The sequence below is a fragment of the Saccopteryx bilineata genome, chromosome 4, assembly GCF_036850765.1.
Source record: "Saccopteryx bilineata isolate mSacBil1 chromosome 4, mSacBil1_pri_phased_curated, whole genome shotgun sequence".
NCBI lineage: Eukaryota > Metazoa > Chordata > Mammalia > Chiroptera > Emballonuridae > Saccopteryx > Saccopteryx bilineata.
The window spans coordinates 151,978,737-152,004,749 of record NC_089493.1 but is presented as its reverse complement, the minus strand read 5'-3'; the positions used below and the strand labels follow the sequence as shown (position 1 = coordinate 152,004,749).

General features: G+C 41.6%; 1 pseudogene; it reads left to right on the top strand.

Annotated features, from left to right (window-relative positions):
* Positions 1–6,100: 6,100 nt before the first annotated feature.
* LOC136335567 (large ribosomal subunit protein eL19-like) lies at positions 6,101–7,606 on the top strand (annotated as a pseudogene).
* The last annotated feature ends 18,407 nt before the right edge of the window (positions 7,607–26,013 follow it).

Below are 26,013 nucleotides of genomic sequence, written 5' to 3'. Positions count from 1 at the left end.
GCGGCACAGAGATTAAGGACAGGTGCGCGAATAATTAGAAGCCGTGTATGTAAGAGATCTCCAATTAGTTCCTAGCTTTTTTGGCGATAGTTAAATTGGTGAGGGTGTTAATACCAAAAGTCCCTTTAGGAGGCTAATTCAGTGGGTTCTGTGGCCTAGCCAGAGCAGAGAAGAAGAACAGTTTCTTCTTCCTTAGGGAGGGAGATTCCTGTGCCCCAACAGCTGCACTCAGTTCTTGGAGTGGTCAGACTTGAGCATTAGCATCCTAAAAACTGAAGGTTCAGCCACCTTCAGTTGAAAGTGGATGTGCTTGGGGACAAGCACATGCACTCGGACGGACGGAAAAGACTTCCCTGATGTAGCTACGGTTTCGGACAGGGAGTCTCGGAGGAAAGAACTGAGAGGAATGCTGGAGGCAGGGGACTTACCGAACCGAGCGCTGCAGTGGGTGGAAGTCAGAGATCCTGGTTCTTTCTCGGAGGGGAGGGGAAAGGAGCGGTCCTTGCGGACTTCTAACTCCTTCTGGGGTTTCAGCACCAAAATGTAAGGTATTTTTCCCCGCCGAGAAGGAAGGAACGGGCCAGAGCCACGAAGTGTGGAATAGCAAAAGGCTTTATTGAGTACAGAGTGCACATCCTGCCCGGCAAGGTTCCCTGGCCCCAAGGAAAGAAAGATGGAGGAGAGATGGAGGTCAGGGAAGTTGCAAAGATTAAACTGCGTGGGAGATATTTAAAGTGTCCCTCTAGGGAAGTGGAGCTACTATGAAGTGGTGAAATTTCACTGGCTGGCAGACGATCACTTCTTTCCAAATGGTTCCTGGGAAGCTTCCTTTGGCGAGCTTGGTTGTGGGCGGTCCTAGCCAAATTGGGTGGGTCTGGGTTCCCCACGTGACCATCCCTCTATCCATCAACCTTACAAAATATATTATGCTCACTTTGTTAAAGATGGCACTGCCCACGAGGAGGCCATCGCCCAGGTGATATTAATGTGTGTTGGGGGAGGGCTAAAGGCAGGCAGAATCCTTGTAGCCTGGGACTTAGTTTTGGGATTAAGCCTTTCCCATCCTTTTTGATGTGGGGTGGTACAATCCTATCATGCCCCAGATAAGTGACTTTGTATTAGAGACTTCCCTATTTTGTATATTGGATTAAAGGTTTGGATTTCTACACTATAAAATAGGGGCAGAACAGGAGCTTGTGCTCTTGATTCCTGAGATTAGCATTAGAGAGCAGAGAGGGCAGAGAGCAGAGAAAGGCCATGTGGAAGAGGCCAGGAGAAGCAGCCAAGATGGCGGAGTGTTGAGTGAGAAGCCAGTTAGTGCAGAGTTTGTGCAGGAAGAAGGAAGGAGATGGGGAACAGAGGTGAATAAGTCTGGTAAGCTAGAAACCTTTGATGCTAGGAAACTCGGATAAGTCAGTAGCTTTGTGAGCACTGAATGTGAGTGGGTTTTGGAACCCAGTGTGTGTTTTTACTTGCCCGCAGGGTGCAAGCTAGGATTAAAGATTATGGCGCACCAGTTTTTGGCTCCGTTGTTTCTTTACCAACTGTCCGAATCCAATGCAAACCTGCATGGGCCGGGCTGCTGTGATGGTGGCCCTGGCTACTGGCTTTACACTATCTAATTGTAGATGATAGTATTCAACCCTAGAGATACTGCCCTGTCCTCAAGGAGCTTATTCTGTGGGGTATTCTGGATAACAACTAGGTTGAAAGTGGAAATTGTATGTGTAAGCAGCTATAGTAGAGTGGAGCTGAAAATTCCTGAAACTGAAGAAGTTAATAAACTTGAGAGTGGATTTTGTATGAATCATGCCCAAGAATAGCAGAATAAAGAAGAAAGTATTAAATTGACTGCCCAAAATATGGGGTACATCCAGGATAGAAACAGAGGAGGCTATTATGCTGCATAGACCAGTAATAGAATCTCCAGAATGTAGGGATTTTTAACATGAGGCATGAGCAGTGATCTAGAATGAAATAGCAATACTAAGCAAGAAGACTACCAATCTTCTTGGGTTTGATGGCTGAGTGGCCACTACAGCAGAAAATTGCAAAGTAGTTTTCAGTTAAGCTAGGGAGAGGTGGGGCATATGCATTGAAGAGAACAAAGATGGCAGAAAAGGAAATCTTGGGGAGGTAGGAAACAGCAGTAGAGAAATGCAATGTGCTCTATCCTCCAAAATAGGAGAGATACTGGATTTTTCCATTACTATATATTTTCAGTCTCAAGCTACATGAATATATCTATCAATAGTTGACTCAATTTTGTTAGTTAATGCTGAATTAAATCCTCTGTAAGAAATAATTTTTTTTCTATGAAAAAATTGTATTGTGCATTTCTTTCAAAATGCCTGTCAAGAATGTTCTTAGTATTTCACAAATGCAAATAGAGTTAAAATAGCTGTACAATTTTGGACCTAGGTGACATTCCGAACTGTGTAATAAAACATGACTATTTTAGGTATAACAAAATTTGACTTTGACCTTTTAAATATTTTACCATGTCCTTGTCCTTTTCAAGATGACTATCCATTTTTAATTTCAAAAGTTTGCTAGGGTTGATCTACATTCTTACATATCCAACCCATCCTTGTTAGGGCAAGCTTGGAACATTATGTGTTTGGAACATTATGTTTTTTGAACTTCAACTAAAACTGATATAGTAAGCAGTTAGGCATAAGCAGAGTAGGAATGATAGGCCAGATACTGAAAGTCATTAGGGCAGAAAGCCCAAAGAGCCTAGCAACAGACAAAACTAGAGTGGGGCTCACCTCCAGGCTGACGTTAACTTTCCTACCATGTCACTAGTCATGCAATATAGACCTCCCTGACCTTTCATATTGCTGGTCATGTGGTTTGGACTCTCCCTGATCTTTCCTCTCCTGGCATGTCACCAGCCATGCAGTAAGTAGATCCCCTTAGAGGAGGAGGATAGTGGTGGTGGTGGGGGGAGTCAGGAGAATAGCCTTACATGACTCCCATACAGGTCCTGCATGGCTACTTCTTTAAGCATTAGAGATAACATCTAGCCCTCAGCTGTGTTTCAGCTCCAGGCCCAGAAAAATAGTAAGGCCAGGAGGGATGATCCCAGGCTGACATCAGGACTAGCTGTCATGACTAATGATCCCTGGGGCTGACCAATCAGTGGAGACCACACCCCTGAGGAGACACACCTGAAAAACTGATGACTATTCTGTTGTTCTGTTGAGATCTTCCTTCCCCTGAGACTTCAGATTAAAAACCCTTAAGACAACGAATGACCTATTGTGCTAACACTGCTGTGGGTTAAAGTATCAGCTTCATTTCTTACCAGGTGTGAGAAATATCTTTGTCTCCATTTTCTTCTTTGTTCAGTCATGGAAATATTATCAACCTCATAGATACCTTGTGAGATTTAAATGAATTATTTTTGTTTTATTTTTTTCTTTAGGTGAGAGAAGGGGAGACAGTTAGACTTCCACATGTGCCCCAGCCAGAATCAATCTGGCAACCTCATTGGGGCCAAATATCCAGCTATTTCTAGCACCTGAGGCTGTAGTGCTTGGAACAACTGAGCTATCCTCAGTGCCCTGGGTCAAGCTTTAACCAGCTGAGCCACTGGCTGTGGAAGGGGTAGAGAGGAAGATAGGGGAGAGGAGAGGGGAGAGAAGCAGATGGTTGCTTCTCCTGTGTGCCCTGACTGGGGATCAAACCTGGGATGTCCATATGCTGGACCAATGCTCTATCCACTGAGTCACTGTCAGGGCTAAATGAATTACTTTTAATAGAACATTTAGACCAGTTCTTGGAACCTAGTAAGAGCCATAACAGTGTTACTGTATACATGTACACATACATATATATGTGTTAGCTTTAACATAGAAAATTTTTTAAAACTTTAGGAATTAAAAACTCTTAGTTTCAAAAAGTACATTCTGCTGTTTAAATTTTAAAAAGTAAGTATAAGTGTAAGAAAGGAAGGAAAGAAACCAAATTTTGAAAGTATAACATGTATGAAGCATATGTGTTACATGGTTTAATCCCCAGAGCAGTCTTCTGAGGTATGAGTATCCCATTTAACAAATCAGAAAACTGAGGGTAAATGTTTAAATACTTTTCTCAAGGTCACATGCTAGTAACTGGCCTAGAAAGAAGTCAAATGATAATCTGAATGACACCAAAATGTATACTCTGCACCACTCCACATTAACCTTAGTTGTATAAAATGGAATATTTAAAAATGGTTTTTTATTGAACATTCATTAGGTAAAATACTACAGGGTTTTGGAAACTGTTCAGCTTCTACTCAATGTGTTTATAATACTGAGTTTATTCAGAAGGAGAAAATGTTTTTTTCTTATTCTCCAGAAACCTACAAACAGAGCCACAGTCTTCATAGTTTTTCACTTTCACTTTCCCCTAAACCTATAGTTTCACCCAGGTTAGGGACACAGGTTAGGGACACAGATTAGGGACACAGGTTAGGGACCCAGGTTAGGGACAGAGGGAGATAGGGGGAAACTGTTGCATTCCTGCTTTCATGTCACCCACAGGATAAGGTAGAAATATGAATACAGAAATCACCAACTGCTGAGTGGATAGGGTAGATTGAAAGACACTAATCTCCCTCATCATGAATCAGTCTCTTCGTCCTGTGAATCTGTGTGTAGTCATGTGGCAGGTTGCAATCACTATTAGCAAACATGATTCAGGCAGAGGAATGAAAAGTGCCTATCGATTAAAGGTGGATCTCTCTTGCTGTTGGGAACATTTCTTCTACTATGTGTATAAGCCTGGAGTAGCCTCCTGGAGATTGAGAGACTACAAGGAGGGAAGGCCATCTCAGCCATCCCAGATGAGGCCTCACAGACTATGCAACATACTAACCACCAGATTTGTGAGAAGGCCATTTTAAATCAAGCTATTCCAGACTGCAGAAAAAGCCAACTCAATCCACTGAATTTTGAGAATAAATGTTTGTTGTTTCAGCCACTAAGTTTTGGGGTGGTTTTGTCAAGCAGCAAAGGCTTTCTAATAAAATACACATGTGCTGGACATTTTACTTGTCACATTGGGGAGTTTAGAGATGAATACTTGTCATTACCCTTGTGGAAGCTGTAGTTGAAAGAGGAAATCACGATATGCCATAAAATGTATCACAAAAACAAATGATTGAATACATTTGTTTGCTCTGGAGTTAAGGAACTATGGAAAACTTTTTTCCCCACCAATCTCAATATATGGAAAGGAGAATGTTTACAACAAATTTTGAAACTAATTTTTGTGAACACGAGCAACCTTAGTGTAATCCTCACACTCTGTAGATGACAAAATGGAATGTCAGAGTAGTCATGGCAGTGCAGGACCCTCACTCATCCAACAGTTTAGATTGTTTTAGATGGCTACCATTTGGATGAAAGAAGAAAATTTTTTGTTATTCCCAAGTTCTTCCTGGGAAACCCCAAACTCCACCTGACTTGTTCCAGGCCCTTGATAACCCCCCTGGTTTTCAAAAAGATAGAGTATTTCCTGCTGGAGGGTATTGGGTGAAGGAGTTGGCTCCCCTATCTCCAAGTACTGATCTAATAGGTGGCCTGGGTTAGAGACAGAGTAATGCCCTGAGGCTCCTTTTCTAAATTCTGGAGGAGCTGGTGGAGAGGATCTTCAGTTGAAGTTGCTGGGAGGAACTGGCTCTGTGGAAGTGCAATGGTATGGCACATTGGTTTGCTGTGGCCTTGGACCTTCCCAGTGTTAGGATTGAGGCTCCAGGATTCAGAGCCGGAAGCCGGGGTCACTGCCCTGGGCCCTTCTAGCTTTAGGAAGGCAATAGTTTTCAGTCTGGACTTAGAGGCGGATTTACCAGCTGGTGCACTGGGCCCGGACATTTGAAGGGCCCCGCAAAACCCTAACTTTACATTTCTTTCTAATGACAAGGGGCCCAATATTTTCTTCTGCGCCTGGGGCCTCAGAAGAAAATCCATCTCTGCCTGGATTGTATTATGCAGTTCACGCGGGTTTCTGGCTTCTGGGTTGGGGTGGGGAATGAGACGGGTTTGAGCGCCTTGCCAGGCACCTGCTCAGGCCTCTGGGGCAGACCCTGCAGCATTGTGATTCTGAGGGGATGTGGAGAAGTCCACAAGCAGTGAAATTTCATGACAGTGTGAGCCAGGCTCCTCCCAGTTTGGAGCGGGGCCCTGCCCCAGGTGTTTCTCATCTCAGGACCCCCCTCCCCCCCTGCCCCGCAGTGTGCCTAGATCTTGGGAGATCTCCAGAGTGCAGGCCAGGTTCTGCTCTTCTGTGAGCCCTGCTGAGCACAGTACCGCAGCCTCTCCCTGGGGGGACAAAAGGTTGGTCTCTTATAAATTCACTCCTTCATTCACTTGTTTGTTGATCCTATTCAAACTGCTCACTATGGATTATAAACATTTGCATGGTCTGGTCCCCGCCCTCCTCAGCAGCCTCATCTCGTGGATGCTTGTGGTGTTACAGCGACCCCGTTCCTGCAGAGCGCGGTCAGGCACAAGCTTCCTTCAAGGATCATGCATAGTTTTGGATTTATAATTTTTTCTTCTTTTCCGAAAGACATCTCCAAGACTTGGTGAGCCAAGTACCTGACACCCCTTTCAGGCCAGCACCTGGTGCCTCAGCCTGCGGGGGGCTGCTCCCGGGGGGGCGGTTGTGGTGGGGGCGCCGGAAACTAGAGGCAGGAGGGTGAAATGGGGATAAGCCAGCTTGCTGCATCTTCTTGCTGCAGTGATTTGGCAATGTATTCTATGTTGTAAATCTACAATTATTCACTCACTGTACTGTTTTATAAGGTTTTCAACTTGGAATGAAATAATTTTTAAAGCAGTGTTTAAAAACCAAAAGCACATTAATAAAAATGAACACATCATTTTTGTTAAAGTAATCATATATGAAGTGAGGACACGGGCCTGGGACCTGGGTTGATCCTGGCTTGGGGCCTGCGGCCCAGGACCGTGGTCTCGTGGGGAGAAGGGAGGTGCAGGCAGCTCAGAGTGAAGCCGCGATCCCGGAGCTGGGGGTGCTCAGGCTTCAGAAAAGCTTTGTCTCCAGTGTCCTCCGCTGTGGCAAAAAGAAGTTCTGGCTGGACCCCAATGAGACCAATGAAATCGTCTGTGCCCATCAGCAGGTTCGGAAGCTGATCAAAGATGGGCGGGTCATTCGGAAGCCTGTGCCTGTCCATTCCTGTGTTTGGCGCCTGAAAAATCTTGGTTTGCAAGAAGGGCTGTCATATGGGCATAGGTAAGCAAAAGGCTACTTACTGCCAGTGCTCAAATGCCTGAGAAAGTCACCTGGAGAAGGGTAAGAATTCCTCACCAGTTGCTCACCTCAGAGGATACCACAAATCTAAGACGGCTGACTGACACATGTACCACAACCTGTTCCTGAAAGTGAAGGGTAATGTGTTAAACATCAAGCAGGTTCTCATGGAACACATCCACAGTCTGAAGGCAGACAAGGCTGGCAAGAAGCTTCTGGCTGACCAGACTGAGGCCCAGTGATCTAAAACCAAGGAAGCTCACAAGTGCCATGAAGAGGGGCTCTTGCTAGGAAAAAAGAAATCATCAAGACTCCGTTCAAGGAGGAAAAGACTAAGAAATAAAACTCCACCTGTCTTCCCTGTATATAGTGGCCTTGGCAACTACATGGAGCAATTATTCAATAAAATAGCCTTCATCGACTTAAAAAAAAAAAGGTTAGGTCCTGGCTGGGTGGCCCAGTATATGGAGCATCTTCCAGGCCCATGGAGGTGGCAGGTCCCATCAGGTCAGGGCAAGTATGAGGAGCAACCAATGAGTGCAAGACTAAACGGAACAATTAAGTGAAACTGGCAAGTTGATGCTTCCCTTGTGCTCTCCCTTTTTCTCTCTCAAATCAATGGAAAATTTTTCAAAACTGTTATATGTTTAACTTAAAATGTTTCTGGACATTTACCATTCACCAAGCACAATAGTGATAACACAATATAAAAACTAGAAACCACCAATTTGCTTCACCATTTAAAAGTTTATTAGTTACCTTAGGACTGTGAGGAAAGATAGTAATTTAGCATGGGTAGCTACAAAGGTCAATTTACATATCACTCCAGAAACATGACTTTTTATTTAGATTGAACAAGTCAACTGTTCATCATATTAATTTTGCTTATTATGACCAGATTTTCTTGTGTATCTAAATATAGTGAATTGAAAATGCATTAGGAAAAGGGGTATTATTCAATGGTGTTAATTTATAACAAAATTTTATTAATTGATTTCAGTGAGAAAGGAAAAGGGAGAGAGAGAGACAGGAACATTGAGCTGTTCAGGTATGTGCACTGAGGGGGGATAGAACCAGCAACCTCTGTGCTTTGAGATGACACTCTAACCAACCGTGCTCTCTGACCAGGGCTCAATGATGTGAATTTAATGTAAATATCAGTTGCCTGAAATAGAAACCAGTCAATTCTAACAATGATTTCATTTTTTTTTCATCCAATTTGTGGAAGAAAGTTAATTCTCTCAAAATTGACATTATTGGAAGAGATATAAATTTATTCAATAGTTAAAGTAATTTCTTTTGTACCAATAATATAAGTACAAATTTTTATAGCTCAGCATCATAGTAAAATAAAATGCACTTAAAGCATTTATGTAGCAGAAGCAAACTTGAAACTGGTTGAGATGCTTAATGCATCCAAAAACATGAAATTACTATCAATCTACATAGATGCAAAAAATTTAAACTATACACATACTATTGTATATAACAGGACTACAAGTTGTTTCCTAATGAAGCCATGTTACATAAAAATGAATACTTCAGCATTGCTCTCTGTCTCTCTTTGCTACCCCTCATCAGATGGATTTAGAAATGCTAAGCCTCTGGAGAACATTTCAATCTAAATGTTCTACAATAGTATGGACCAATACTGGAAAATAAATTTTAATGCCACATTTTAAACAATCAGTTAAAAATCTTTAGTAAAGGTATTCAACATATGGAACACCAAAAAACTTAGGCTTTAGCAAGTTGAATTTTTGAAAACAAAGCTTGTAAACAGAGACATTAAAATTTATCCCTGCAAAAGCAGAAAGAGAGAAAAATTAAATGAGAATTCAAATGATGTATAAGATGAATTTTGAAATTATAAAACTGTGTTTTGGAATATCTCTATGGGAAGACTATTTGAACTTCTATTTGTAATTGCATAAATTGGTATTCTGTTTTTTTTTTAAATTAAATTAATTGGGGCAACATTGGTTAATAAAATTATATAGGTGTTAAGTGTACAATTCTCTGTTACATCACCTGTATATATATTAATTACATTGTGTGTTTACCACTTCAAGTCAAATCTTCTGTCACCATATATTTGACCCCCTTTACCCTTCACTACCCCCAAACCTTTGTTCTGGAATGGAGTGAAATTCATAAAGCTTGTGATTTTTATAGCATCTAAATTTGATGGAACATTAAAAAAAATAAATTTTGGGGGAAATTTTTCTTAACCATAATTTTATAAAACTAAAATAAAAATATTTCAAAAAATTATATAAAGATATTTTTGTGCTTTCTTTCACTCTCAGAACTGCTCTGATGTAGATGATAAATAATATGGTCAACCTAGGGATGAGGTACTAGAAGGCTGCCTGGTACTTCCCCCAGGGCATATCAGTGCGCCTTGCAGGCACTTGCCAACACACTGAGGATAGAAAAGTGAATAAGAACTCTGTCTCACCACCAGTAGTTCATAGTTCCAATGGAGCAAAACAATATTCATAACTTAGTGTTATTGCTTCTATGTTAGAGACATACAAAAAGCAGGTAAGAGAGTATAACAGCTGGAGTAAGTATTACTAATATGATATTTTAGCAGTTTGTGAAATGGAATGTAGAACTTTTAGAAAGTTTCCCATCTAGCAGTATATTTTTAAAAGTTGTTCTGTTTTGTTCTGAGACAGAAATTAAATAGCTGACCCATGGTAACAAAAACTAGCAAAGCCGGATAGAAAAATTACACCAAACAGAGTTAAAAAGGCAAGGAAAACTTTGTTCAACACTATTTCAAGAGGGGCAAGAGATTGAACTCAACTCCTGCTGAAACAAAATAAAGGGTGGGAGAGTTTTTAAGCACTGAGGTGAACTGGTGGGAAAGTATTCTAGCATATTAAGGGGAATGCTGGTCAAGTGATTAGGCCACTGTGTTTGCTAATTGGTGGTTATGGAAATTAGGCTCCTACCTTTCCACAGAGATAGGGAGATATCTGGGAGGCTATCTTTCTTGATGATGAACTTTTAAAGTCATGGCTTCCACGTCCTTGATTCCTGGGTTCTAAAACTGGCAAGAGGCTGGGAGAAGATTTACATCTTTTGGGACTTCTGTTCTTTATCTTACACATGCAAGTTTTCTAAAGTAAGTGGTCTAGTAAAAGGGAGGTCAGGGTCTTACTGTCAGGAAAAAACTTGTCTTTAAATTTAGTCAAATAGAAGAGAATGTTAAGGCTATCTTGGCCAGTGAAACTGTGAACATCATTGTATGTCTGATTCCATCTTCAAGGAAAACTCACTGGATTCTCCTTTTACTACTTTTCCTAGCTGGGGCTGTTTATTCTTGTCTGCCAGGATAGAATTCTGATGGTTTGCCTGACCCCTGATCAGAGGACTTTAAGATTCAGTTTGAAAATAAATGCTTTTCACGCTGTTATGGTCAGTTTGGGAATAGGTTCTTCCACTTGGACAGATGGCCGCTACAGTTTCTCTATTAGGTAAGATCTTACTTTTTCACACTTAAAGCCAATGAATTTATGCTTTTCTGTAAATATGATGACAATGACAGGATCTAAATATTTTTGTTTATTTATTGTTTGAGAGAAAGAGAAGAAGAGTGAGCAAGAAAGAGAAAAACATATATCTGTTCCTGTATATCCCCTGACTGGGGTTTGAACCTGTAATCTTTGTGCATTAGGATGATGCTCTAACTAACCCAGCTATTGGGGCCAGGGCTCTAACTTCTTTACAAGAGACAGATGCATAACGGAGCTCCACACTTTAAGATTTTCCCACTAAATCTTAGCTGTGTTCCTGAGGAAGCACAAGTAAACCCAATGCTGTAGTTTGTTCCCAAAGATGGGCTATCCAATAAAGATGCCAAAACTATCTTAGTATAATTCTTTTCTTTGACATTTGAAGGCAGATTACATTTACTGTTGATGTTTTATTTAACAACTTTCCCAATTGCCTTCAATATGTTAAGAATATAACCTTTTAACAAATATTTTTTCTTTAGAAGGTATTTTGTACTAATTTAACTACTGAGCATAGTATTCTATCAATAATAATACTCTATCTTTGTGGAGTTTGCTTGAATTTCTTAACTTCTATGAAGTTCTGTTTTCTCCATGATAACATTGAAATAATGGCAATTTCCCTTCAGGGTTGTTATGATGATTAGGGAGTATGTATGTTAATTTATTGACACATGGTACATGCCTTATTATTGATATGAAAGCTCAACATATAGTGTGGTTATCGGAAGGGGATACTGTTTGTTCATACCTGTACAGCAATTTTCAGTATATCCACAGGTGTTCTGAGTCCAGATATAGTTGATGAATTTTTTTGTATTTCTTATGAGACAAAAAATATTTTGAAGAAGCTAGCACCAAACAATAATTAAATTATTTGTTTATGAGTGGTGGGATCAGATCCCTGGCTTCTGGACTGCAAAGTCAGACCTTTTACAAGAGCATCCAAAGAGATAATGTTTGTTCCTTGATGCAGGATTAAATAGCACTAATCCGTGGCTAAATTTTTGGTAGGCAGTATCAAAGCTTGAATAACTATGATGTGATGAAACCAGAAAAGATATTGGAAAAACTCCAGCAGATTTACTCATTCATTCACTTATTCAGTCATGCATGCCTATGCATTTATTCAAAAACTGTTTTGAGTGCCTACTATCTGTGACAGGTGTCAGACATAGACAAAAATAACAATAGCTGATACTTATTAAGTCTTCTGGTATCAGGATATGGTTTAAGTACTTTTTTTCTTACTTCTCAATGCTTCTTCTGAAGTAGATATTATTGTTACCCCCATTTTATAGATAAGAAAGTTGAGACAGAACTTAATAAACTCACCCATGGTAACATAAACTAGCAAAGCTAGAAGTCAGGCAGTCTGGCTCCACAACTCATTTTGAGCACTCCATACTGTCTTGAAATAATAGTAAACAAGATAGTCATGGTACTTAGCCTTCACTAATGGTGGAGAAAGAAATTAATGAAATAATAAATATATTATTAAAAATACTATAATGGGGCATGCCTAAGAGTAGGAAGATTATATAGAGAAATCCTTCCATATGAAGGAACATGGAGAGTATAAAAATTTGCATGAAGGTAAGAATGGCTGGGCCACAGAGAAGTAGGGAAGAAACAGTACATAGTATTACCAGAGAAGTAAGGCTTTTAGATCCCGTAAGCCTGACCTTTGGCATCATGCAGAGGCAGACTTATGTTCCAATCCCAACTTTGCCACATTTTGCCTGTGTACTTTGGGCAAGTGACTTAACTTCTCTGAGCTTGTTTCTTTATTTGAGAAATAGAGATAATAATTGAATCAACCTTACAAAGTTGCTTAAAAGCAACAAATGAAATATTTCAGGAGTGGCACTTAGCATAGTGCCTAGCACATATGAAAACTAAATAAAGATTAGTTAGTATTGTAATTATCTTAAAATACAAAAAACACAATTTTAATTTCTCATACTGAATCAAATTCTTTACCTTAAACTGAGTTGTTCCACAATTTATATGTTTAATATCCATATAGCAAGGTGTAAGATAAACTGTTCAACTAGAAAAACTATTTTAAAAGATAGTTTAAAATAATGTGCTAGCTGTGATAAAAAACCATTGTAACCCAACTCCATTGCCTGTACATATGCACAGTAAATCTTTTTTTCTTCTTCTTTTCTAAGTGAGAGGAGAGGAGATAGATTCCTGTGTGTGCCCCAACTGGGATCCACCTGGCAACCCCCATTTGGGGCCATCCTTGCAACCGAGCTATTTTTTTTTCTGTATTTTTCTGAAGCTGGAAACGGGGAGAGACAGTCAGACAGATTCCCGCATGCGCCCGACCGGGATCCACCCGGCATGCCCACCAGGGGCGACGCTCTGCCCACCAAGGGCGATGCTCTGTCCCTCTGGGGCGTTGCTCTGTTGCGACCAGAGCCACTCTAGCGCCTGGGGCAGAGGACAAGGAGCCATCCCCAGCGCCCGGGCCATCTTTGCTCCAATGGAGCCTCAGCTGCGGGAAGGGAAGAGAGAGACAGAGAGGAAGGAGAGGGGGAAGGGTGGAGAAGCAGATGGGCGCTTCTCCTGTGTGCCCTGGCCGGGAATCAAACCCGGGACCTCTGCATGCCAGGCCGACACTCTACCACTGAGCCAACCGGCCAGGGCCACAACCGAGCTATTTTTAATGCCTGAGGTGGAGGCTTCACAGTGCCATCCTAAGCACCCGGATGATGTGATCAAGCCAGTTGAGCCATGGCTGTGGTGAGGAAGGGGTGGGGGGTAGAGGAGGGAAAGAGGTGGAGAAGCAAGTGGTCACCTCTCCTGTGTGCCCTGACCAGGAATCAAACACAGGACATCCACATGCTGGGCCAATGCTCTACCACTGAGCCAACTGGTCAGGGTCAAGCCAGTAAATCTTGACATAGTTCAGGTCACCATGTTATTCCCTAGAACACAATTTTGATGATGTAGCATCTACCGGGTATGAGAACAAACATCGGAGACTTTCAGGAGTTAAGATGTTACTTTATTGGCCAGTTTAACCTGCACAGGGGTGAACTCCCGAGATGTCCGGAGACACCGAGCCCACAAGGAGCTGCAAATGGGAGCCGCGCCTGGAGCTTACAGCCAGGCCCTTATATATCCTAAGTGAGCAAGCATAGTACAGAAGCAGATGTGGCAGTTTAGCTATTGGCTAGGGAGGTCACACACAGCATAGCAACAGGGGCTGGTTTTAGCTTAGTGGCGAATTTCAAACCTAAACTTCTGATAAGGGTCTCTGACCTTTTTTGTTCCCAGCCTCACAGGAGCCATATCAGCACTTACTGTTCCTTCAATAGTTACACTCTTTGGGAGCCCCAGTACTCCCTGAATCTAACATTCCCCCATCTCTTTTGGGCATAAATCAAACCCTTGATTCTTCATCATTGGGGAGAACGGTATAAGGCTGGGGCTCATGAGAATTTTCTACTTTAGCTGTAGCTATAAACTAATTGGGTCTTGTACACTGGCTAGTGATTAGCCTACTATGTCTCTCACGATTTCAGCAATGAGCTCAGGGGGAGAGGGGTATTTATAGGCGAAACCTACAAGGTTACAATGTTTTTAGCACATTTGTACAATATCTGCAAAAGTACACAAGCACACACCGTTTTAAGATAATAAACTACTTTCCTGTAATATCTTCAGGGCTGATACACAAGGAACGTGTCCTGCCTTGTATTTTTCTTCTCTGCATTAACTTCTTACAACTTGCACAAACCTTCTGCAACTTACATAAACCTTCAACTTTTATGCACTTTCTTATCCAGAAATAACTGGCCTTCATAACAACTTGCTTTTCCCTTTTCTTTTCAAAAGTACCTCTACACTTCATACTTTCTATTATCAAAACCATACAATTCCTTTCTAATCAAAACTCTTGATTTAAAAATCTTTAACCTTTAGTGACAATTAAGTTGACTTTCTTTTTATTCTAGTTTCCCTTTTCCTAAAGCCTGATTAAAAGAGTCCTTAGTTAGTTCCTCTAGGCATTAGCCATGCGTGGACCAGTTAACTTCTGGTTTGTGGCTGAAGCAGGGCATGCTGTCCTTCTCAGGGTCAGCTTACAAGGGTTGGTGGGGTCAGTCTTCACTGTCCACAAAGGTGTCTCTGCTGGGACTGCAAGCTTCAGCCGGCTGCGGTGGACCCAGGCGGGTATGCCTTCTACCTTGGCAGTAGTGGGGGTCTCAGGATCATGGTGTGTGGACCCGTCTACGTGGGAGTCAGTCCTTGGGTGGTGTACTGCTAGAAGTGCCTCTTGGACAGTCTTTGAACAGTTTGCTGAGTAACCTGTAAAACATTCTCATGTCCTACTTTCCACAGCACAGACGTGTTCCTTGATGGGACCAGGAAGCCTGGCAGGCTTTCAGTTCAATGACCTTTCTTTCTACTCTGGAGCAGGGCCTGCAAGGACTTGAGGAAATTATGATTAGAAATCTCTAGTTCCCCTCTGGTCAATCGAGGTACAAGGGGCACAGGTTGCCCAAATAAGATTTCATAAGGGGTCTATTTATTGAGATAGGAGGTACATCTGGTTCTAAAAAGGGTGAAAGGGAGGAGCTCAACCTAGTTTTCGCTGGTATCCCCTCTCAGCTTAATTGTAGTTTCCTTCAGAGTCCTGTTCATTCTTTCTACCTGTCCTGAACTTTGGGGCCTATAAATGCAATGCAATTTCCAATTAATACCTAACTTAGTGGTGGCTAATTCTTGAGATATCCTGGATATGAATGCAGGTCCATTGTCTGATCCTAGGGCTAGGGGAATGCTATATCTAGGTATGATTTCCCTTAATAAGACTTTGCAGACTGTGGAAGCAGCCTCTCCTCGCGTGGGGAATGCTTCCACCTATCCTGAGAAGGTGTCTAATAATACTAGTAGATACTTATAACCTGAGTTCCCAGGGGTCATATCTGTGAAATCTATTTCCTACAGTTCTCCCGGAGCTTTCCCCCCGATACCTCATAAAGGGGGGTAGCTTCTTATTTTGCGCATTTACTCTGGCACAGATGCTGCATCTTAAGACAATGGAGTGGACAATATCTCTGATGTTGGGCCCTACATAATACTTCCTAATAAGTAGTTCTAGCTTGTTTTGTCCTAGATGGGTACTAGTATGAATACTTCCTACTATTTCTCTTACTATTCCCTGGGGTAAATAGAGTCGGGAGTCTGGAAGCTCTATCTATCCCTGCTGATTTTTCTTCCCTTTCAACTGCATCCCTTCCTGCTATCAGTAAGCCTCTCTCCTTGTATATGGCTCCGTGGACATGGGCAGTGGCGAATGCATACCGGCTGTCAGCGTAGATGTTGGCAACTTTTCCCTCTGCTATCTGTAAGGCTCAGGTTAGTCCTATTAGCTCTGCCCTTTGTGTAGATGTTCCTGCGGGCAGTGCTTTCTGCCACAGGACCTTATTTTCCGTGGTCACTGCTTCCCCTGCATGTCGCTGTCTATCCTTAATAAAACTGCTCCCGTCAGTAAAGAGGGTCAGGTCTGCCTTCCCATACGCTTGATCCCTTAAGTCTGGGCAGGAGTCAGTCACTGTGTCAAGGATTTGTTTGCAACTGTGGACCAAAGTGGAGTCGCTGGGTTCAGGGCAGCAGTTTTGAGGAACTGAACAGATAGAGGGTTCAGCAGCTGAGCCTGATGCTGCGTTAGCCGTGCATTAGATAGCCACCTGTCAGGAGGTGCTCGCAGCACTTGCTCTACATAGTGTTCCTCAATGACTTTGATGTCCTGCCCTAAAGTTAATTTACTAGCCTCCTTGACTAGTATGGAGGTGGCAGCAAGTGCCCTCAGACATGTTGGCCATCCCGAGGCTACAGGATCAAGTTTCTTGGACAGATAGGCGACAGGCCTCTTCTAAGGCCCAAGTTCCTGGCTCAGTACCCCTAAGGCTACCCCTCCCTTTTCTGCTATAAGTAGCTGAAAGGGTTTGGCCAGATCAGGCAGGGCCAAAGCTGGGGCAGTCGCTAGGGCCTTTTTCAGCACTTGGAATGCTTGCTTCTTCTTATCTGTCCACGTGAACTGCTCCTCCTTACCTTTGGTCAGTTCGCGCAGGGGTTCAGCTAGTTCTGCAAAGCCTAATATCCACAATCGGCAGTATTCTACTGCACCCAGGAATTCTCATACCTGTCTCTTGTTAGTAGGCTTGGGGATCTGCAAGACCATCTGAATTCGCTGGCTGGATAATGTCCTTTACCCTCCCTGTAAGTTATAACCCAAATAACTTACAGTTTGCGTCACAATCTGGACCTTCTTGGCAGAGACTCGATACTCCATTCGCTCGAGATCTTGTAGCAGGTCCGAGGTAGCTTCCTCACACTCTCCTTCATGCTTGGCAGCTATGAGGATGTCATCCACATACTGGAGCAGTATGATTGATGGATGGGAGGAGCGGAAAGCCTGCAGATCTTTGCTGAGGGCTTCATTAAAAATGGTGGGGGAATTCTTAAACCCTTGTGGTAGTCTGGTCCAAGTGAACTGCCCCACCAGTCTATTATCTGGGTCATTCTATTTAAAGGCAAAGATCCCTTGGCTCTGAGGTGCCAGGAAAATACAAATGAAGGCATCCTTCAAATCCAGGACAGAATAATAGGTATGGGTTGGGGGCAATGAGCTCAGTAAGGTATACGGATTGAGCACCGTGGGATGAATAGTCTCTACCTGTGTATTCACCTCCCGCAAGTCCTGGACCGGACGATAGTCTTGGCTCCCTGGTTTCTGGTCAGGAAGCAGTGGGGTGTTCCAGGCTGATTGGCACATTCGAAGGATACCTGTCTCCAGCAGGCATTGCAAGTGCCGGGTGATTCCCTGTTTAGCTCGGGCTGGGACCGGGTACTGCCTGATTTTTTTTTTTTTTTTTTGTATTTTTCTGAAGCTGGAAATGGGGAGAGACAGTCAGACAGACTCCCGCATGCGCCCGACCGGGATCCACCCGGCACACCCACCAGGGGCGACGCTCTGCCCACCAGGGGGCGATGCTCTGCCCCTTTGGGGCATCACTCTGCCGCGACCAGAGCCACTCTAGCGCCTGGGGCAGAGGCCAAGGAGCCATCCCCAGCGCCCGGGCCATCTTTGCTCCAATGGAGCCTTGGCTGCGGGAGGGGAAGAGAGAGACAGAGAGGAAGGAGGGGGGGAGGAGGGGGGGAGAAGCAAATGGGCGCTTCTCCTATGTGCCCTGGCTGGGAATCGAACCCCGGTCCCCCGCATGCCAGGCCGACGCTCTACCGCTGAGCCAACCGGCTAGGGCTACTACCTGATCTTAACCAGTCTAACGGTGCTAAGCAGTTGCACCAGGACAGGCGGTTGGTGAGCAGCCAAACCTGGGGGGTTGGTTTCCGCCCAAACCTCAAGTACCCAGGCATGCAGGGCATCTGGAACCCTTTCTTCGGCCTCCTTACCTTCTAGGATGGTGGCAAGTAAGTGTTCTTCAGACAGTGGGACAGTTACTTCCATGCTGACCTCTGCCTCTTTGTTCCCCATAGGGCTTTCCTCCCGTCGGAAGGTTATGGTGGCCTGAAGTTTCTGCAATAAGTCCCTTCCAAGCAGTGGGTAAGGGCAGTCTGGAATGACTAGGAAAGAATGGGTGATGGTGCCTCGACCTAAGTCAGTAATTCTTGCGGTGGCCCATGGGTAGGCTTCTGCTTTGTCTGTTGCCCCTCTTATCTTAGTAGTTGTCTTCTGCATCTGGCCCTGTGGTTTCTTTAGGACTGAGTAGGTGGCTTCCATGTCGACTAGGAAGTCTATTAGTTTTCCTTTGATTGTTAAAGTGACCATGGGCTCCTGGGAGCTGGCAGGAATGGAGCCCTGGCCCCGTCAGTCTAAGGTTTGGAGCAAGACCTCTGGGGCTTGTCTTGGCCCTTTTCTGTCAGACTTTAACCTTGGACACTCTCTTTTCTAGTGCCTTTTCTCTTTATAATAGGCACATTGATCTTTTGCTATTTGCCGTCCCTGGCCCTTTTGCTATTCCGCTTTCCCTTTGGGAGGAGGTTTCTGGGCAGTGGCAGCAATCAGAATTTTGGCAACTTCCTTCGCCCTGCCAACCTCCGGATCATTCCTATTGACATACATCTTCTGGGCTATCTCTAATAGCTTGCTTCTATTCTCTCCCTCGAACCCCTCAATCTTCCAAAGCTTTTTCCTAATATCTGAAGTGGCCTGAGTCACAAAGGCTATATTTACTAATCTCCTGTTCTCTTCTGCCTCAGGTTCTAGAGGGGTACATACTCTATAATCCTCTATGAGTCTCTCTAGAAAGGCTGCTGGGGATTCCTCTCTTCCCTGGATGACTTCACTTACCTTGCTAAAGTTGGTTGACTTTCTAGCTGCTGCCTTGAGCCCCCTCAACAGAGCCTGGTGTTACTGGAGGAGCTTGTCCCTTCCCCCAGCGGTATTAGGGTCCCAGGTAGGAGGTTGAGATGGGAGAACATTTTCTATTTCCCTTCTTCCCTCCTAAGTTTCCCTTTCTTGTCCTAATACCGCCTTAGCAGCTTCTCTCATTATTCTGTCCCTTTCTTCAGAAGTGAAGAGGGTTTGTAAAATCTGCTGACAATCATCCCATGTGGGCTGATGGGTCCTAAAAATGGTCTCAAGGAGAGATATTAGTTCCTGAGGTTTCTCGGAAAATGGAGGATTCTGATGTTTCCAAGTGTATAAATCACTAGTGGAAAAAGGCACATAGATGAGGCGAGGAGGTGCCCATGGGCCAGCATCTGGTGCCGGCGGTGCCTCCCGGAGGAGGAGGCAAAATGGCTGCACCTCCCAGAGGAGGAGACAAAATGGCTGCACCTCCCAGAGGAGGAGACAAAATGGCTGCCCTCCCGGAGGAGGAGACAAAATGGCTGTATCTACCCACACATCCATATACAGGTATTGGTCTGGGTGGGGAGCCCTATAGATCATGACTCTGACAGCACACAAAATTGGAAGGTCAAAAGTGCCCTCTGTGGGCCATCCTACATTAAATGTAGGCTATTCCAGCTGGCTCAAGGTCCAGAGCAAACCTGGACTTGGCTGCGGACCTCCGTACCCCTGAGCCCTCTTCTGGAAATCAGAAAAATTCTTCAACAGGTACTCGAGCAGGGATCCCGGCACAGACTCCTGTTGTCCCATTTTAGATGACTCAGGAATAATGAGAAAGGGTAGGATACAGGCAACACACACTATTAACACAAGGAACACACTTGTCTCTCTCACACTCAACTCAGTCATTTGAGCTCAGACAAATCACAGCACAGCGCAGCACAAAACGGATTCCTAATGTGACTGGTCACTCCCAAAGTTAACAAATCCAAATATCCAAATTTCAGAGAGCGGCGTCCCACTTCTGAAAGCCCTGGGTAGGTTACCGGCAGCGTTCCACCTACCACCTCAGGATTGTGTGCTCCGGAGCCCAAAACCAAACCAAATGAGGATCCTTCATGAATACTTACTCAGCTCAAGCTGTCCTTCCGGTCTCCGACCCAAACTCCGCCAAGGGAGAATCCCGGACGAGCCCCCAAAATGTAGCATCCATGGGGTATGAGAGCAAACATCAGAGACTTTCAGGAGTTAAGATGTTACTTTATTGGCCAGTTTAACCTGCGCAGGGGCGAACTCCCAAGATGTCCAGAGACACCGTGCCCACAAGGAGCTGCAAATGGGAGCCGCGCCTGGAGCTTACAGCCAGGCCCTTATATATCCTAAGTGAGCAAGCATAGTACAGAAGCAGATGTGGCAGTTTAGCTATTGGCTAGGGAGGTCACACACAGCATAGCAACAGGGGCTGGCATAGCAACAGGGGCAGGTTTTAGCTTAGTGGCGAATTTCAAACCTAAACTTCTAATAAGGGTCTCTGACCTTTTTTGTTCCCAGCCTCACAGGAGCCATATCAGCACTTACTGTTCCTTCAATAGTTACACTCTTTGGCAGCCCCAGTACTCCCTGAATCTAACAGTTGAAACCCCAGATCACTGGCTTCACCACTCCAGAGTTGCTAAAACAACCCATGAACTAGAGAAATGAATAAATTTCCTAATTTAGCTTCAGTGATTGTTCAGAGCAGTGACTATCATTCTAAAGAATGCTATAGGTTAGTGCAGTGGATTGCCAAACTAGGTGGCAAATTTCCTCCTTACACAAGACTAAGGTAGTTAATGGGTTCTTAAAAATCACAGGCAATATAATTTTTAAATTTTGTTCCACTTGAGTAGAAGAAAGGAGAATTTCTTTTTTGTGGTCAAGAAGAAGGTGGTCGCCTCTCAAAAAGACAAGTGTGCTAAGCTGACCCAGTGGAAGAGGTAGCACAAGCCTGTTCAACAACATGAGCAATAGGCTTTTTTCAGTGGGTGGACAATTAGATGACAATTAGATGACACCTTGGGAAGAATCTGTTGATAGCTTGCACAAAGGAATCTTAGGCAGAGGAACCAACTAGGTGGGATAGAAAAGAGTTTGTTTTCAGTATTTTTTATTATTGTGCTTAGCTATCCAAATTGTCTATAAAGTAAAACAATTTGGTCTTTGCTACAGTTATCAGTAGAATACCAAAATAATTGACTATAGAGATTTTTTAATAGCTAATTGCTTTCTAAAACTTTTTAAAATGAATATAATTTTAACAGAAATGTTCTGTTCATAACACAGGGTGGGAAAAAGTAGGTTTGCAGTTAAGAGTACAGGAACACAGTTTATTCTTGTGTTATTATTTATTAATTATTGTATTATTTTCCATATGAAAAAATGTAAACCTACTTTGGCCCCACCCTATAGTTGTTGTTCTTTAAGTTGGAGATAATGGTCATCCTTGTTTTTAAAAGGGGCTGTACATCTTTTGAAGATTTGAACCTCATTCTTTCTGAAATGTGTGCTTTCTGATTAATTCAATTTTGAATTGAATTTATTACTTTTATACATTAAGTGACTTTCCCTTTTCTCTCACACAATAAAGTTGTTTATATAATCATGCAGCAATGTAATGATCTCTCTTGAAAGAACACTCTAGGCAGTTTTATTATATTTATGCTATAAAGCCCAGGAAATTTTACCAATTTACAGCATTCATGTAAGTGTCCTGTGTAAATTATGAGAAAAAAAAAAACAGTCTACTTTACCAATGTGATTGGTTTTTATTATTCTGTCCAAAATATCATTAGACTATTCCTGATAATATTGTAAAATGAAAAGATGTTTATAGACTCATTATAACTCAGTGCTCCTTATGATTTTGCCTGAGATTATTAGAAATGTTATTCATGACAATGATAGTAATTATTTTTCAACAATTGCTATATGGCAGGTACTATATTTAGTAATTGATATGAGATTAATATTTAAGCACATTGGCTTTGGATTCACACTAATCTTGCTTGCATTACACCTTTAAGAAGTACATCTTTATTACAGTTCTCAGTCACCAGAATGCAGCTCATTCACAACTGTTTTAAAGGAAGCCTTTGCATAACCTCTTGGATCTCAGGTTCTTTACCTGAAAAAATAGAGATGACAACACCTACTACATAGAATTGTTACTGTGACAGAGAATTTATATACACTGTTGAGTTTTTAGGAAATGAAATTGATGAAAAACAGAGGCTAGATTTTTTAAAGATGAAGCCATTACTTCTGAAAGACAAAAAAAAAATGCTGTTTTGGCTTGAATTGTTCAAATAATGACCTTAATCTTCCATTTCAGTCCCTTTACATAAGCATGGCATTTGGCAAGTAGGCAATTTTAAAGCATTAAATTATTTTCTGGAATTAATTTGTGCCTAATGGTATGCTAGAAACTCATCCAGCTCAGTAGTTATAAATTGGTTAATCATACACCTGATGTCTGGAGTACTTATATATTTTGGGAAATGATTTATATGGCTATCCTACTTTTAGGCATCATAAAATATTTAAAATAATTGTTAAGTTTCTACAGGTTGAGATTAAATACTGTAAGAAAACAGGTATAATAAAATGATTAGTAACAATAGTACTATATTTTTTCAGTGTGATTGTTCTAACACAATTTCATTGAGACTCAAAACTACTGAGAAGTAAAAAGATAATATTATCACTTTTTTAAGATGAAGACCCTGAAATTCAGAAAAGCAACTAGTCTAGATACCCAACAACTGAGCAGCAAAGTTAACCAATTGGCTCCACATTCAAAATGCTTACTCTACTCTTTACCCTGTTGTCTTCATTCCTTGGAAGATAACTGTGTCAAGAGAGTGAAATACTATAAGAAAGAAAACAAAGAAACAAAAAACATAGAGTGGGTAACATTTTATATAAAAGTATTCCAATAAAACTATGAGCCACACTACTATCATGATGTATACAGAATGGATATAGGTTCTTTGGTTGTATTTGTAGGCTCTTGAATCAGAACAGAATTCCATTTCTATTCTCTTTCCATCTGATTTTTTGCTCAATAATCATTAAATCAGGAGCCCTCAATGCAAAATCTCAATCATGAGAAATTTCATTGTAGTATATTACATGTCAATCACAGTATACATTTTGTGCTTTCAGTTTCCATTTGATTTTATAACTCTGAGTTCCATGATGACTTCAGATTTCTATAAATTGAAATACCTACTATATATAAGCAAGGCTAGGATTATCAGTAAGCAAATAAAAGTAATTACACCACTCACAATTTTTATTATTACATATTTTTTCCTTTTCATTCTCCTGTTGGAATATTTTGGTTTTAGTCTTTAGTTATATATACAGGGAGTCCTTGAGTTATGACACAGTTCTGTTCCTACAATAATGATGTAACCCTAATTGTGGTGTAAGTTGAAACACATCCTAGCCTAAGTCACTTTTACCTATCCTAACACAGTTGTAAAATCATAATCTAGAACATAAAAACACAACTAAGCCACAGGAAAAGGACATAAATATACTGTACTGTACACTGTACTGTAGTAAAAGAATCACAAAAAAATGAGTGTAAAATAATGCCTTACCTTTATTCCTGTGGTTGGCTTGCACACTGGAAGGGGCATTGCAGGGTGAGTGAGAGTGGCCTATTGGGAGAAGGAAGCAGGTGAGACAGGAGAACCTGCAGAAGGTGCTGGAGATACCGGGTCAGGTGAATCAGGATTGCCTAAGGAACATGCAGGAGATGCTGGAGATGATTCTACCTGTACAACAGGTGTTTCATCTTGAGAAGCAGCTGATGTAGAGGGTACAGGATCTGTTGCAGGTCTCTCTACCTTCTTAAAGAATTGTTCCAGGCTAGTCTGGAAGGTTGATAACTTCTCTTCCAAAATCTGCCTATAGCATTGCAAGGCATCCATAACAGCTGAAACACTCACATCGCAATTTATTTAAGTTTTTATGGGAGTGAGTGTTTTAACTCAAAACATTGTATGTCAAGAGTGTTGTAACCTGAGGACTCCCTGTAAATAAAATTGATGTAAAAAGAAAATTTCCTCATATTTTAAGATAAGTCTCAATGAGCCTTGAAATAGTTTTACCTGTCACAGATAAGAAGCAATTATTTGCTTTTTATATTTTTATTTGAACTAAGCATAGAAGGACTAAGAAAATTTAGACATAAATTTTAAATTATTAGGATTTAGGAATATACTAGAATTTTGGTCTTTATGCACTTTAATTAACATAATTAAGAAATATAATATAATATCTTGACTGTACAAAATACAAGTAATCCAGCAGACCTGTGTTCTTCAACTGTGTTAACCATGACTAGAATACCTTGTTATTTGCATGCATTAAAGATAGTGAAAATAGATGGCTTTATTGTATTGTGGTGACCTTTGTTCTTTCTCTGAGGAATGACTCTCTATTAAAATAATTATGTAAAAACTGAAGAGAGTTAAAGCTTCAAAATGAGATGAAATACTTTGGAAATTAAGAAAGAAAGGAGCAACCTAAATTTGGGGTTAATTGTTGTTAGTAATCTAAAAAACTAAATAGAAGTGTTCTGAAGTTTTCTGTAAGTTGACATTTCTGTAACACTTTTGTTTCTACTATCATATTTGATGGTAGTATGCCTACTTGAATTGTATCTTGGTTGAAGAGTATATTTAAAAGATGGAATGCAGATAACTGGGGGAAGCAATACAATGTCAAATAATTTAATTAATTAAACAAATTCTGATCTGTTAAAAGAGTAAAAATCAAAATGACTATTCTGTCATTAACTGTTTGTCAATTGATTGTTTGGTTCATTTAAATCCAGGCTAAAGAAGAAGCAAATAAGATAGAAGTTGAGGGGCCTATAGAAAAATTTCTACCTCAAGAGAAGAAGTAAGTGAATGCAGTTATGTTAAATAATATTGAAAAGGGAAGTAGACACTTTCGCATAGCCTAAGTGATCCTAAAGAAAACCTTACATTTTACAGAAGTAAAGTGTATTCTAAGATTTATATTTATTAATTTATAAGAGATAGGAAAGTAAAAAGAAGAAAAATATATATCACTGATGGTTTGTGCTCCTGAAGAAAATTTCATTGACCATTTTGGTGTGTTCCCATGTGTAGACTGTAGTTTACCTTAAATATTTTTTTTTTTTTATTTTATAATTTTATTTTTTTAATGGGGTGACATCAATAAATCAGGATACATATATTCAAAGATAACAAGTCCAGGTTATCTTGTCGTTCAATTATGTTGCATACCCACCACCCAAAGTCAGATTGTCCTCCGTCACCTTCTATCTTGTTTTCCTAGTGCCCCTCCCACCCCCTATCCCTCTCCCATTCCCCCCTCCCCCCCGTAACCACCACACTCTTATCAGTGTCTCTTAGTTTCACTATTATGTACCACCTACGTATGGAATAATACAGTTCCTGTTTTTTTCTGATTTACTTATTTCGCTTCGTATCATGTTATCAAGATCCCACCATTTTGCTGTAAATGTTCCGATGTCATCATTTCTTATGGCTGAGTACTATTCCATAGTGTATATGTGCCACATCTTCTTTATCCAGTCATCTATTGATGGGCTTTTTGGTTGTTTCCATGTCCTGGCCACTGTGAACAATGCTGCAATAAACATGGGGCTGCATGTGTCTTTACGTATCAATGTTTCTGAGCTTTGGGGATATATACCCAGTAGAGGGATTGCTGGGTCATAAGGTAGTTCTATTTTCAGTTTTTTGAAAAACCACCATACTTTCTTCCATAATGGTTGTACTACTTTACATTCCCACCAACAGTGTATGAGGGTTCCTTTTTCTC